Here is a 16771-nt window from a genome sequence, read left to right as displayed (position 1 = left end):
CTTTATTTTGGTGACACCCATACCAAAAATACCACAGAGACTATACTCCCTTAGGAGGTAAGTAATACACAAATTATATACACTAGTATGCAGAAATAGGCATAAAAACAGTTAGAAAACAGTGCAATTAGTGAAAATCACAATAGTTAGAATGGGCCTAGGGGAAGCACAAACCATACAAACCATCTACTAAGAAAGTGGAATGCGAAAGTAAGTCCCCCACCTAGGCAAGTGTAGTGTGTAGAGGGGAGCTGGGAGTAGTAGAAAAGCCCAAAGGTAAGTACCACAACCCACGCTAGCAACCATGAAAACAGGAGTAAATCACAATATATTTCCCAGATCACACACAGAGAAGAAAGGAGGAACTGTGCAAACCCAGAAGAGACTGCAAGACACCAACAGTGGATTCCTGGACAAGACGACCTGTGAAAGAAGGGGACCAAGTCCAAGAAGCACAGAAGAGTACAAGAAGAGCAGGAGCCCCTGCTAACACAGATGGAGGTGCAAAAGGAGAACCACCGGTGGAGAAGAAAAGTCAATACTGCACCCAAGAAGGTGAAGTCGGGTTCCTGGTGGGTGCAAGTGATGTCCCACGCACAATGGAGGACTGCAGTCGGGTGTGCGTTGTCGGAGTCCACCAACAAGCCTTGTCACATGCATAGCTCGCAGTTAGCAGAAAAGGGCACAGCCAGGGACCAAGAAGGACCAGGTGGACTCTACCCAGGAGGGTAAGTCAGAGGGGGCCCTCAGCCACACAGAGAGCCCACAGAAGACCAGGAAGCACAAAGGAGTCCCACAGGATGGGGACAAGCAAGTTGCAGAGGAGGTCCGTGCAGCACTTCAAAAAAGGCTCCCACACTGCCGAAGAGCTACTCATGAAGATGCGCGTCACAGGATAGAGTGCTGGGGGCTGGAGCTTCAAGATGCACGAAGATCTTGGAGGAAGGATTCCAACAAGCCTTGGCAGCAGCAAAAGACGCAGTGCACGAGGGTACTGTCTTGCATGGGGAGGCAAGGTCTTACCTCCACCAAAGTCGGACAGCTGGCAGAGAGGACCGGTGTCCACCACCCGTGATGCAGGATCCACGCAGCTCAGCAGGAGAGGGGATCTATGTAGCCAGTCATTGTTGTAGTTGGTGCCTGCAGAAGCAGGGGAGTGATTCCTTTACCCCAAGGGAGATTCCTTCTTTCTTCTGATGCAGGCTGAAGACGGGCTGTCCTCAGAGGATGCACGACTGGGGAAATGTTGCAGTTGCTGAAAGGAGCCGGAGATTCAATGTTGCAGGAGGCGTCTTGGTTCTTTGTTGCAGCTTGTAGGGTCCTGAAGAGTCCAGATGCAATTTCTTCGGTCAGAAGTCGAAGTGGAGAGTGCAGAGGATTCCTGCTGGAGTCTTGCAATCTGAATCTGAGGAACCACCCAAAGGAGAGACCCCAAATAGCCATGAAAGGGTGATTGGCCACCTAACCAGGTAAGCACTTATCAGGGGAGTGACTTCACCTGCTCGCACTGGCCACTCAGATGCTCCCAGAGCTCCCTGCCAACCTTGAACCCAAGGTGGCGAAACCCAGGGACCCTCTGGAGGAGCTCTGATCACCACCCCAGGGGTGGTGATGAACAGGGGTGTGGTCACTCCCCTTTCCTTTGTCTAGTTTCGCACCAGAGCAGGGGCAGTGGGTCCCTGAATGGTGTAGAGTGGTTTATGCAAGGAGAACACCAAATGTGCCCTTCAAAGCATTGTCAGTGGCTTGGGGAGGCTACCCCTCCCAAGCCTGTAACACAGATTCCAAAGGGAAAGGGTGTAATACCCCTCTCTCAAAGGAATCCTTTCTTCTGCCTTCCCGGGCTCAAGCTTGTCAAGCAACAGGAGGGCAGAAACCTGTCTGGAATGTGGCTGCAGCTTGGGCTGCCTGGAAACCCTCAGAAGGCTGTAATGTCAATACTGGGGGTCCTCTAAGGAGCCCCTGGAGTGCATGGAATCATACAACTAGTGCTTGCAAAAGGCTTGGAGTATAATTCCAATTTATTTTTATGATACCAAACATGCCTATGCTGGGAGTTACCATTATGTAGCTGGGCATACAGTAGGTGGTGACCTATATCTAGTACACTTTTAAAATGGCTTCCCCACACTCACTAAGTCTGGGAAAATGGGCCTGGAGTTTGTGGGGGCACCTCTGCAGGGCTGCCCTCACAAACAGGTACTTGGCACCCTGCCCTCCGGGATAGAAGGCCTACCATTGAGATGACTTATAAGTAACCTGGTGTAGTGACAAATGACAGTGAAAGGGTGCTTGCACCTTTTCACGCAGGCTGCAATGGCAGTCCTGCAGAAGCCTTTGTATGGGCTCCCTATGGGTGGCAAAATATATGCTGCAGCCCATGGTGATCCCCTGGATCCCCAATGCCCTGGGTACCTAGGTACCATATACTAGGGACTTACAATGGGGCACCAGTGTGCCAATTGTGGATGAAATGCAGAGTTTTCGGAGAGAGAACATAATCACTGGGGTCCTGGTTAGCAGGATCTCTGTGACCACAGTCAAGCATACTGACATCAGGTAGAAAAATGGGGTAACCATTCCAAGAAAGAGAGTACTTTCCTACAGAAGGAAAATGTAATCTATCCTTAGTTGTGTGCAGTAAGAGTTGACGTAATATGTATACGCACTAATCCCTTGGTTTTGGAGTTGCCATTCATCACAGAGAGCCATCATTGTAGCCCAATTAGCTAAAAATTCTGATGTATGAGTAACCGTAGTGGTAGTTGAATCAAGCTTGGGGAACGCGACCATAATAAAATCCTCTCCCACACCTGGCATACCTGATTCAATGCCAGTTAATCAGTCATTAATGTGTCACAGTATTTTCAAGTAGCATGGGTGGAGCATGGACTGTGGCAATAGTCAAGCGACGACCCTCCTGTGATCATCACCAACCAAACTGAAGGGTCAAAGTACATTTTGGTAACCGACAAGGGAAAAATTTATTAAGCAATACTGCCCCTCTTGACCCTTTAGCCTTCAGTGAAGCCTGTGCAGAATGCACACAAGAATCCGTGATGCCTCAGGAAAGCACACTGAGTACCCAATAGGTGTGTTTTTGGCAAGAGAAGAACATGAGGAGAGAGCTGTTTTGGCAAATTGCACATAGCAACCCCTTATCCTTTGTCATTAGATCAGTTTATGTTCCATGATAAAATGTGGAAAGCATCATTCCTTTAATCAAATACTGTTCAAATGGAGTCATAAGATCTGTTGTAGAAAGACTCATGGAATATTGACTGCTGGTTTGGACTGAACTTAACTTACAAATAACCCATTCCCAACCCGACAACTTATCCCTACGCTCCACTTCCATCCAAGAAGTGCCTGGTGCCAATCTACTACAGTACTAGCCTAACTCTAAAGATCTCAGGGCTCATGGCTATTCAGCCCTACTGGACCCACTGAGGTCCCAACAAAACATTGCATTTTAAGACAGCCTATAACAGAAGCAACAGTAATCACATTGTGTTGTGGAATGTGCCTACCTCAAAACCTGGTTTATATTCATAGGGGTACTCCATCAGTGCATGGCGTAGGTCTAACTGTATGCTACCTGCCTCTCCTGTCTCTTCGCCTCTTGTAAGGACTTTCCCAAGCTGTGGATCACTGTCTGAACAATACAGGGTATGAAGGGTTTGGGCATTGTGTTCCACCATGTCCAGGTGGCCCTCAAGGGTTTGGAAGAAATATGCTTTGCCTTGGAAAGTAGCTTTTAAATTGATTGCAAAATCTGACAGCATGGTTTAGCTGCAAAGCTCTCATTTATGCTTTAACCTCGGTGAACAAGTATGTTAGTTGATGAACTTGACAAGTGTTAACAGGAAAATATGTTAGAGTCCAACAGCACCTATCCTGTTTTCCTGTTGACTCTGGGAATGACATCCCTACCCATGTAGTTCAAGAGTTTATGATAATCTGTTGGAGTGGCACTCACAGGGGTGTCTATTGGACTGGGCCCGAAGGTTCCGCTTTACCGCAACGCATGATAATGTCTCCTCTGATGGAAACCCTGACCTCATCCATGTTGTAATGATTAGGACTGTTCGCTGTATAGAAAGCATGCCCACAAATCTCATTTTGTTCCTACATGCCCACTCTTTCCTCTATTCAAGGTGTCTCATTGCATGTTACTGTGACTGTAGGGCATTATCTGCCACAAAGACATACCTCTCCTCCTACGTGATCTGGCCCACATTATTTCAAAAGTCTTGTCAGATCAGGGAAACATCAAGGCAGACCTCCCGAATTTAATTTTTTAAGGGATGGTCAGAAATCCTGTATTTCTGCATTAATGAGTAAATTTACCAACCAGTTTCACACAGGGACATCAAACCCCTACTGCCATTGAAGGAATTGGGTTAGGTATGTGTTGATCAAAAAGCAGAGATATTAATTTAGCATTACTCAAAACAGGACTGGCACTCACCACTAGCATTTAGCTGTGACTTTCAAGTAAAACACGACACAGTAGCCCTCCATAGTCATTCATTTTCTGAGCCCTAGGCGTGTTTCATTCTTCATAAGCTTTTCAGTGAAGTTCAGCTATTACAGAGTATCAAACGTGTTTGCAGCATAGCATTTAAAATACAGTGCCTTCTTAACTGTTCACCAAACAGCATGTTAATTGAAAGTGTCATCTCCCTCTGAGGCAATGCCATTGCCCCAGGGAACTATTTTATACAAAAAGCAGAAACCTCCATTTATCACCACTCAAAACTGGACTGGTGCTTACCAATTGCCTACCCTCACCCAGCATATAACCTCATCTTGGCACTGTCGCATAGACTCTCATTATCTTAATGAGACTACTGGATTTTGAGCAGCAGGATCGTCCACAATGTGGGGGACTGAGTCTGACCCATGGTGGATGACGCTTGTCACTCCAAATTCGGGTTTTGTTCTGGCTAACTAGCAGTGCCTCATCTCTCCCAAATGGCAATTGGGCAGCCGAGTGCATGACATATCAGTACTTCTCAGGGAAGTCGTAGTCACTCAGGTCACAACCGGTTCTCTCCTACACAATGCGGTCTCATATATAAATGACAATAAAGGCAGTATAAGTTTTAAAGATTGGTTAAATAAAACAACTGCATTTTGGATAGCAAAGCTTGAGCTGCAATAACCAGAACTACACAACACAGTAATATTAAAATAGTGACTATGAGAGTGAAACACAAGAATAAGGCTATCATGGTGCCACTGTTTTATTCTCCCTCTAAGTTATATTTTGAGCACAGCATGTTAAGCTCTAAACCTGCCTTTCAGGTTCCCCCAGGAGGACATTAACCCTCATACCTGAGCAAAGGGCTGTAATCTGCATCAGCATCTGCACCGGGGCATTCAGCATACAGTTGTGGTTCCCTGGCTGGAATCTCCCTCTTGACGTGTACTGGGACTAGAAAGTATTTTTATAACTAACACGCAGATGTTCTAAGAGCATGTCCCTACGTAAGGATGTGTATTTTCTACGAATGCTGGAGACTAAACTTCTACCACGTTTACCGGCAATGTACCAGACTGTAGCCTTGACTGAAGCACAGGGCGATCAAGAATGCATTATTTGAGAACACATTGCTGAACTAAGCTAAACAGTGTGACAGAAGAAATTAAAACAAGACCGTAAAAACTGGTTATTGTAAAATAACAGTGCGAAGCTGAATAAAATATATGTAGGGCAAAGTGCATAGCAGCCTAGTATGTTAAACTAACGTGCATGGAGCTATACATGAAATGGCTACACAACAGCACCAGCTATTCAAGATCTTCAACTGATATGACTGGGCAGCCCCCCACTTTGGACACTGGTCACTCATGTCACCAATATAAGCTCTAAAACATTGGGATGCCACAATAGCAGTGAGCCTTCAGCTGTCCTCCTATGCAGCCCTGGAGGGGGATCTTAGACTCCAACTTAGCCTGCCCATCAGCTCTCAGTATCCAAGCACCTATCCTGGACCATGTTGTGAGCTGGCCACAAAACTCTTGGGGTTAGTGAAGAGGGTAGTTCTGACTACTTTAACTTTACCCTGACGGGTAGGTACAATGCTCCACTCACAGAGCTGCCTCCTCCTCACAGACCCTGCCAATTGTGCTGGATACCTCTGCTTGCAAATCAAGGGACAGCAGTGCCAGGTGGTAGTTGACACCAGAGCCGCCTCAATCTACCCACACCACCCTCGACTCTGCCACATCACTAGGCTGCGGTCAACCATTGTGTCGTCAGTACTCTAGTAACTTCACAGGCCAGACACACTAAACTCCCCCATAAACAAGGACAACTCCTGCTCATTAAGACACACTGTAATCTTTTGTTATTTTCTGGATTATGCCGGCATTGGGAGTATAGGTACAAGTAATCATTGAAGCATGCTTTGCATCTTGGGCTGTCATCAATTGTAACTTCTAGCATGGTAAACATCGGAGCATGCTTTGCATCTTGGGCTGTCATCAACTGTAATTTCTAGCATGCTACATTCAGTTCACATTTTTGTATTTAAGTTCATGTTCACAATCTATAAATTCTCTTTCATTTATTTGAAAAGCAGATCTACATAGTGCTTTCTGAATTATAGCTGGACGCATGGTGGGTCTCCACTGAACTTCAAAAGAGAAAGACGTTGAAGAAAGCATTCTCCAGCTATTTCCTTTCAAGCTGTACTTCTCCACTGAAACCTACTGCCTTCACATACAATCCTGTACCTTTTGTATGGGAAGATGTTTGATACTGGAACAAGCTTGTTTTGTTCACAGGGGGCTCATACGATGGTGAATACTCCTCAATAGAAGACTGTTTAATCCAAAATGTGAGAAAAAGGGTAAACCCCAAAATGTTTATATGACATTCATAAGAGTATCTGATAAGTGAATGTTTATTCAGCTTTTAGGGTGAATCTTTAGGTCTTTAGGTGCATGCTTTTTGACTCAGACATCTTTCATTCATATCATACTCCTGGTCACCTGGTCTTAAAAAGTCCTGTAACTGTGATTTTGCATGAACCATCAAGATAATGTCATATGTTTTGCATACAGTACACATCAGTCATAAGAAAATGTGATTTTGAAATTAAAGAATTCCATTGCTTCTGTCAGATTCAGGGTCTAATTAAATTTTTGGTGGATGGGTTACTCATTCACAATTAATTTGGATGTCCAGTCTGCGGTATCAGGGTTTCCATAGCATATTATGGAATCAGAATGTGGCGGAAGGGATATCCTTCACGTTTGTGATGGAGTAACCGCATCTGCCAAACTCTAAGGGCCTCATTACGAGTTTGGCGGTCTGGCTACCAGCCGGTCGCGGTGGCAGCTGCCAAAAGAGCGTCATGTTGGCGGTCATACAGACTGCCGTATTATGAGTTCCACAGCAGGCTAGTCAAAAGACAGCCAATATCCCAGGACACTGGAGAAGGGCAAAGAGGCAGTCTGATTGTCAGCATCGCCAGCCTGACAACCTACCACCGAACCTATTTCAAGTCGAAAATCACCATGGTGGTCTTCCAATGGTGGTGCAAACCGTAGAGGTCGACGGTCCACACAGTAATACACAACACCACATTGGATAAATTTGAAAACAACACAGCTGACACACATACAGACACTTGACACACCTACCAACCACACTATAAAACACAACCCTCTACACACCACACTCCTTTGCATCTCCCATGCCGAACACAGAAGCCAGAGCAACATCAGAGCAAACCAAACCATAGATTAGGCACCCCACTGTATCTCACAATCACACATTCTCACAACACCTCCAACACACATACTTGCACCCTATCACAAAATTTACTCCCCGTCACCCCCTCATCAGACAGCACCTACAATTTATTTTGCTCATCACTTCTTTACCACTACCATGTCACCACAAAAACATCCCCACTTCACAGATGAAGAGTTAAGAGTCATGGTGAAGGAAATCATTAGAGTAGAGCCAAATCCCTTTGGAGCCCAAGTCCAGCAGCCAACTAATGCTAGGAAAATGGAAATGTGGCAATGGATAGTCAACAGAGTAAAGTATGTAGGCAGCTACCCGCACACAAGGGACAACATCAGTAAGAGGTGAAATGCCCTCAAGGCGAAGGTACGTTCTATGGCATCCAGGCACCAGCAGGCAGTCCACAAGACTGGCGGTGGTCCCCCACCTCCTCCCCCACAGTTTACATCATGGGAGAAGAAGGTCTTGACCATTCTGCATCCCAAGGGCTTGACAGGAATACATGGCGGAGTGGAGTCAGGTAAGTCACATCAACAAAAATTGCCCAAATAAGGGCCAGATTTCAAAGAAACTGGTGCAGCGCAGTGCTGTGACTAAATCAACAGCGCTGCGTTGTGCCAGTTTTGAAACACAGGGCTGAGCTGTATTCACAAGAGTACGGCGCAGCCCTGCGTTCCCCCCTGCACCAGCACTAAATTAAGCTGACTGTGCCAACGCAGACATCCTTGCACCATAGTACAAGGATGTCTGCGTTGAGGGGAGTGATTGTTTATGTGCAGGAAGGTATCTCTTTCTGAACATAAACAATCTACAATGGCGAGTTGGCACTTCCTATGTAGGAGAGGCAAAGGCAGCAATGCCAAGCTCAGCAGGTGCATGCAATGTCACTCCACTCAGCCAATACTGGGTTCTCTGCTACTAGGACCATTCCCCTTCTACTCAGCCTTTGCCATGTAATCACCTATGGGTATATTTACTGTATAGTGTGTGGGTAGGACAGGCAAAGACAGCAGTGCCAAGCTCAGCTGGCACTGTCTACTCAATGCAAAACAACTGATCACTGTGCATCTGTCCTACAATTCTGGTACAGCAACTTGCTCTGAAAGTCTATTCACCTGAGATGTTGACTAATATATGCTGTGTTTAGTACTTGGTGTAACATGACTGTAAACCCAGGCGGAACAGTCCTTCTAACTCGAATAACCAGGACACTGTCCACAATAACATTGTGCTGCTGTCCATTAATTCACAAATGCCGGTTACCTACCTGGGCGGGACCAACATACAGATCATAGTACACTCTATGATGTGGCTAATAAAATAAATCCAGCTTGAGCAGATAAGCAAAGATAAAAATAATGTGGACAGGAAGGACAGCCCAACCTATGTGCCCAATGAATGTAGGACAACTCAAAGCTACCAAGATTCATCATCTAAATGCATGTGGCAGAACACCTATTCACAATGCACTGACAACATGACGACAACAAACATGTACAACAACAAGGATCCTGCTCTGCCCGCATAACAGTCTACCAGGTCTTGAGATTACCTAAGCCACATCATGCCCAGACACTGGTTTGACTTCACTGCTGGAAGGGACGAGTCTATGAACAGACATCCAAGTGCCAAGATACTCAGACTTCCTGTAGCAAAGTGACTTGAAGTGGAATTAGTCTGTTCCTAAAGTTTTAGGTCAATACAGTCAAATGCAAAGCCAATCTGAATATGGCCCTAATAAAATGTCACTGTAAACTGTTGGAGGTACATGTCACAATGCAACCTGTAACATTCTGTCTCTCATTCCAACAGGTCTAACTGCCACTTGTTACACAGACACCAATCAAGAGACTGCCGCTCCCCCATGGATCAAGCCCTCAGGGAGGATACCACTCCTGGACTTTGAGGACGGCGCTGGGCCATCTGGGGAACCTGGTCAGACAACAGCTGTCAGCCTCATTCTGACCACATCGAATCCTCCCAGCCCTATTGCATCAACATCCAAGACAGCCAGTCACCCCCAAACCTTTAGGACAGAATCAACAATCTTGTGTGCCCCAGTCCAGGTACCTGAGTCACAACTAGACATCTTTGACAGTGACGAACCTGAACCCAGTGGTAGGGGTCAAACTGTGCCAAGGGTGCAGGCATGTGGGGGTGCTGAGAGACATCAACACCACCCTGAGCAGGGATCGAGAACAACACCAGACCCCTAGTAACATCCGCCCCTTTGACCTCTGTGGCACCCAGTGGAAGGGAGGCCCTGCCAGGGGAAGGATCTACCTCAGACACCCCTGCTTTTGTAGCTGAAGAACCCTCAGCAAGCAGCAAGAGGTGCAAATGTCAAGAACTCAACCACTGCCACGAAGAGACCTCTTCCTGATCACTTTGTTGACTGTACTTCACACACTATACATTTCCTAGGATAGTAGGACACTGAACTTTGGACTTTAAATGTTGTGGCGGCTACTCCAATGATTACATCCACCATGATTGATACCTTCACTATTTGCTTTTTTTTACAATCAATTTCCACCTTAATGTTCAGAGCACATGTAAATAAACTCAACTAGCACACAATCAATGCCCAATAGGGAGCAGTCAACACTGTGGGATGTACAATGTGAAATTCATGTGATTAAAATGAGGTACTTTTAAGATGGTAATGTTAGGAGGGATATATCACAAGCAGTGTCAGGCTGAGGATCATTAGCAACACAACAACAGAAGTGGTGACTCACACCAATTTTTTTATTTACACTGTAGAGCCCATAGGATGAAATTATGTCTCAACTGCCATTGGCAAGAATGTATGAACAGGGTTTCTTCTGGCTACATATCTCAAAATACCATCCCCCTGTCCACACAACAAAGGGCCATGTCAAACACTGTTCTGTAGCACTGGCAAACAAATTGGTGGATGTTGTCACCAGTTTGATCCTTATCACACACCAATACTGGGTCTATCCAACTTAACATACTCCATACACAGACAGAGGACAGTACAACATTCCCTAGTCCATGGTCCATCCTGTTACAATGGTTAGGCATCTAGTAGCATGTTATACACCCATGTCAGAGTTAAGGCACAGGCACTATGGCCTGCAATAACGAAACACATCTACGTGCAGTGCATACAGGATCATTATCAGCACAATGTGAAGGGAGAATGGATGGATTGCACAGGATGTCATGTTACAAGGCCACATGATCACACACATGAAACCATTGGACCAACATACCAGGGCAAAAAGGTCTATTCCGCAGCCCAGATAAATGCCCTCCCACTGGACGGGCAGCCTGGGCATGAAACTCACAAAACCCAAATTAGCGACAAACAGGGATCAATTACATGTACCCTTTACATGTCAGACCAGTTACAGCCACCTACCAATGACACAACTGTGAAATGCCCACATGAGGATGGCATGGTGAAGAGACCTGGAAGGAAAAAGTGACATACAAGGGGCCATATTTATGAGGCTGCAGCGCCATGTAACGATCCAGTGGCGGAGTGAACTGCACCATCTTTACAAGGTGACATTAAACCACTTTTTGTGGCTTGATGCTGCCTTGTAAATACGGCCCCTTCACACATAGCACTTTGTTTGAAAGGGGCATGTAATGCGTGTTGCTGTTGGTGCTCCACAGCAACATCCATTGCATTTTGATGCTGCCCAGATTTACAAGGAATCATACATCTGTAGCAGTGCCAAAATCTAATGCCACCCCTGGGGTGACGTTAGCATGGTGCAACAAGGAGAAATGCTTTATTTTCTCCTTGTTTTTGCTCTTTCTATGTGTGCTGCATTCTCCAGGACACATAAAAAGAGCAAATCGCTATTAAAGATTGTTTCTGTGCAGTAAGGTGTCCATTCTTGTACAAAAACAATCTGCCCCTCCATGGCGCAAGAGTGGCTGCATTGGTGGTCGGCAGAAAATGTAGCGCTGGCGCAGGGGGAAGCACAGTATTGTTGTTAATACAGCGCATACCTGCATTTTGAAAATGACAGAGCGTGGCGCTGCCAAATTTGGTGTAGATGACATGTTTGTCCTCCATGGTCTCCAAGTCTGCTAGTCAACGGTACACAGGAGGGTGTCTGATTCTTCTCACCTCAGGGTAACTATGTGGGCCAAAAAAAAAAAAAAGCAGACACTCAATGTGTCCCTAGGAATTTACATAATATGTCAGGTATTAAATGTGACATGTCATGTGAGTCTCTGTAAACATATTACACAACACACATCAGGGCTAACAAATACACATTTGTGAAACGTTAATGCCTTGATTATCTACATATGTGTCCAAAACCTCTATCTGGACAGCAACCTCACTTCCAAATCACTCCATAAACCTGCCTGTGATTCAATTCCCTAAAGCCTGAATTACATGTGGGGGACAGGGTGATGGCTGTACTCTCAGTAATTTAGTCACATCTGTAGGACCACATACCTACATAATAATGGAAACATTGACCTACATGACAGGACAGGGCCAGCACTCAATAATCGCAAGGACATAATTACTATACTTGTGACGCATCAACATATATCTCGTAAATGATTCTATACCTCTAAAATGGCGGATGCCTGACCAATTCCACTGGACATTAGGAACCATCCTCGACTGCAGGGGTAAGTCGTCATGGCGGTAGGCGGATTCTACTGCAACGGACATTGCCATAGGATAATATTGCTGCCTGTGGCGGCCTTGGCCCAATGGCAGTGTCCGCCGGCGCTGACGGTAACGTACGTGGTAGACGTGACAGCCATTTTCTACTGATTCTCTCACTTGACTCCTGACACTGCTGCCAGCAAGACCTCCAGGAGGTCCTACCCCTGTCTGAACAGCTCTATGGTGCACCGGAGGAGCAGGTAAGTACACCATGTGCACACTATTCTCTATACCTCAACTTATATTACTTTTAGTGATCCTAGACTTAAGACCACTTGGTCTCATTGTTTTGCAAAGCCCTGTAGGTGCTGTCAGTGTACATTAATGGTTGAGTCAATGGGCATGTATCTATGTCAAGTGACAGGTTTGTAGTCTTGAGACAATGTGGTGAGTGTGCATTGAATGTAGGAAGTTGGCTCTGTATGTGCTATTTCAAAGTAAGGAATAGCATGCACAGAGTCCAAGGGTTCCCCTTAGAGGTAAAATAGTGGTAAAAATAGATAATACTAATGCTCTATTTTGTGGTAGTGTGGTCGAGCAGTAGGCTTATCCAAGGAGTAGTGTTAAGCATTTGTTGTACATACACATAGACAATAAATGAGGTACACACACTCAGAGACAAATCCAGCCAATAGGTTTTTATATAGAAAAATATCTTTTCTTAGTTTATTTTAAGAACCACAGGTTCAAATTCTACATGTAATATCTCATTCGAAAGGTATTGCAGGTAAGTACTTTAGGAACTTCAAATCATCAAAATTGCATGTATACTTTTCAAGTTATTGACAAATAGCTGTTTTAAAAGTGGACACTTAGTGCAATTTTCACAGTTCCTAGGGGAGGTAAGTATTTGTTAGATTAACCAGGTAAGTAAGACACTTACAGGGCTCAGTTCTTGGTCCAAGGTAGCCCACCGTTGGGGGTTCAGAGCAACCCCAAAGTCACCACACCAGCAGCTCAGGGCCGGTCAGGTGCAGAGTCCAAAGTGGTGCCCAAAACACATAGGCTAGAATGGAGAGAAGGGGGTGCCCCGGTTCCGGTCTGCTTGCAGGTAAGTACCCGCGTCTTCGGAGGGCAGACCAGGGGGGTTTTGTAGGGCACCGGGGGGGACACAAGTCCACACAGAAATTTCACCCTCAGCGGCGCGGGGGCGGCCGGGTGCAGTGTAGAAACAAGCGTCGGGTTTGCAATGTTAGTCTATGAGAGATCTCGGGATCTCTTCAGCGCTGCAGGCAGGCAAGGGGGGGGGTTCCTCGGGAAAACCTCCACTTGGGCGAGGGAGAGGGACTCCTGGGGGTCACTTCTCCGGTGAAAGTCCGGTCCTTCAGGTCCTGGGGGCTGCGGGTGCAGGGTCTCTCCCAGGTGTCGGGACTTTAGGTTCAAAAGAGTCGCGGTCAGGGGAAGCCTCGGGATTGCCTCTGCAGGCGGCGCTGTGGGGGCTCAGGGGGGACAGGTTTTGGTACTCACAGTATCCGAGTAGTCCTGGGGTCCCTCCTGAGGTGTTGGATCGCCACCAGTCGAGTCGGGGTCGCCGGGTGCAGTGTTGCAAGTCTCACGCTTCTTGCGGGGAGCTTGCAGGGATCTTTAAAGTTGCTGGAAACAAAGTTGCAGCTTTTCTTGGAGCAGGTCCGCTGTCCTCGGGAGTTTCTTGTCTTTTCGAAGCAGGGGCAGTCCTCAGAGAATGTCGAGGTCGCTGGTCCCTTCGGAAGGCGTCGCTGGAGCAGGATCTTTGGAAGGCAGGTTACAGGCCGGTGAGTTTCTGGAGCCAAGGCAGTTGTCGTCTTCTGGTCTTCCGCTGCAGGGGTTTTCAGCTGGGCAGTCCTTCTTCTTGTTGCAGGAATCTAATTTTCTAGGGTTCAGGGTAGCCCTTAAATACTAAATTTAAGGGCGTGTTTAGGTCTGGGGGGTTAGTAGCCAATGGCTACTAGCCCTGAGGGTGGGTACACCCTCTTTGTGCCTCCTCCCAAGGGGAGGGGGTCACAATCCTAACCCTATTGGGGGAATCCTCCATCTGCAAGATGGAGGATTTCTAAAAGTTAGAGTCACCTCAGCTCAGGACACCTTAGGGGCTGTCCTGACTGGCCAGTGACTCCTCCTTGTTATTCTCATTATTTTCTCCGGCCTTGCCGCCAAAAGTGGGGCCTGGCCGGAGGGGGCGGGCAACTCCACTAGCTGGAGTGTCCTGCTGGGTTGGCACAAAGGAGGTGAGCCTTTGAGGCTCACCGCCGGGTGTGACAATTCCTGCCTGGGAGAGGTGTTAGCATCTCCACCCAGCGCAGGCTTTGTTACTGGCCTCAGAGTGACAAAGGCACTCTCCCCATGGGGCCAGCAACATGTCTCGGTTTGTGGCAGGCTGCTAAAACTAGTCAGCCTACACAGATAGTCGGTTAAGTTTCAGGGGGCACTTCTAAGGTGCCCTCTGTGGTGTATTTTACAATAAAATGTACACTGGCATCAGTGTGCATTTATTGTGCTGAGAAGTTTGATACCAAACTTCCCAGTTTTCAGTGTAGCCATTATGGTGCCGTGGAGTTCGTGTTTGACAGACTCCCAGACCATATACTCCTATGGCTACCCTGCACTTACAATGTCTAAGGTTTTGTTTAGACACTGTAGGGGTACCATGCTCATGCACTGGTACCCTCACCTATGGTATAGTGCACCCTGCCTTAGGGCTGTAAGGCCTGCTAGAGGGGTGTCTTACCTATACTGCATAGGCAGTGAGAGGCTGGCATGGCACCCTGAGGGGAGTGCCATGTCGACTTACTCGTTTTGTCCCCACTAGCACACACAAGCTGGCAAGCAGTGTGTCTGTGCTGAGTGAGAGGTCTCCAGGGTGGCATAAGACATGCTGCAGCCCTTAGAGACCTTCCTTGGCATCAGGGCCCTGGGTACTAGAAGTACCAGTTACAAGGGACTTATCTGGATGCCAGGGTCTGCCAATTGTGGATACAAAAGTACAGGTTAGGGAAAGAACACTGGTGCTGGGGCCTGGTTAGCAGGCCTCAGCACACTTTCAATTGTAAACATAGCATCAGCAAAGGCAAAAAGTCAGGGGGCAACCATGCCAAGGAGGCATTTCCTTACACAACCCCCCCCCAAACGAAAGAGGATGAGACTAACCTTTCCCAAGAGAGTCTTCATTTTCTAAGTGGAAGAACCTGGAAAGGCCATCTGCATTGGCATGGGCAGTCCCAGGTCTGTGTTCCACTATAAAGTCCATTCCCTGTAGGGAGATGGACCACCTCAACAGTTTAGGATTTTCACCTTTCATTTGCATCAGCCATTTGAGAGGTCTGTGGTCAGTTTGAACTAGGAAGTGAGTCCCAAAGAGGTATGGTCTCAGCTTCTTCAGGGACCAAACCACAGCAAAGGCCTCCCTCTCAATGGCACTCCAACGCTGCTCCCTGGGGAGTAACCTCCTGCTAATGAAAGCAACAGGCTGGTCAAGGCCATCATCATTTGTTTGGGACAAAACTGCCCCTATCCCATGTTCAGAGGCATCAGTCTGCACAATGAACTGCTTAGAATAATCTGGAGCTTTGAGAACTGGTGCTGAGCACATTGCTTGTTTCAGGGTGTCAAAGGCCTGTTGGCAGTCCACAGTCCAGTTCACTTTCTTGGGCATTTTCTTGGAGGTGAGTTCAGTGAGGGCTGTCACAATGGATCCATATCCCTTCACAAACCTCCTGTAATACCCAGTCAAGCCAAGGAATGCCCTGACTTGAGTCTGGGTTTTTGGAGCTACCCAGTCCAGAATAGTCTGGATCTTGGGTTGGAGTGGCTGAACTTGGCCTCCACCTACAAGGTGTCCCAAGTAAACCACAGTTCCCTGCCCTATCTGGCATTTGGATGCCTTGATAGAGAGGCCTGCAGATTGCAGAGCCTTCAAAACCTTCCTCAGGTGGACCAGGTGATCCTGCCAGGTGGAGCTAAAGACAGCAATATCATCAAGATAAGCTGTGCTAAAGGACTCCAAGCCAGCAAGGACTTGATTCACCAACCTTTGGAAGGTGGCAGGGGCATTCTTTAAACCAAAGGGCATAACAGTAAACTGATAATGCCCATCAGGTGTGGAGAATGCTGTCTTTTCTTTTGCTCCAGGTGCCATTTTTATTTGCCAGTACCCTGCTGTCAAGTCAAAGGTACTTAGAAATTTGGCAGCACCTAATTTATCAATGAGCTCATCAGCTCTTGGAATTGGATGGGCATCTGTCTTGGTGACAGAATTGAGCCCTCTGTAGTCCACACAAAACCTCATCTCTTTCTTTCCATCTGTGGTGTGAGGTTTGGGGACTAAGACCACTGGGCTAGCCCAGGGGCTGTCAGAG

The sequence above is a fragment of the Pleurodeles waltl genome, chromosome 6, assembly GCF_031143425.1.
Source record: "Pleurodeles waltl isolate 20211129_DDA chromosome 6, aPleWal1.hap1.20221129, whole genome shotgun sequence".
Classification (NCBI taxonomy): domain Eukaryota; kingdom Metazoa; phylum Chordata; class Amphibia; order Caudata; family Salamandridae; genus Pleurodeles; species Pleurodeles waltl.
Note: the sequence above shows the minus strand (reverse complement) of the source record.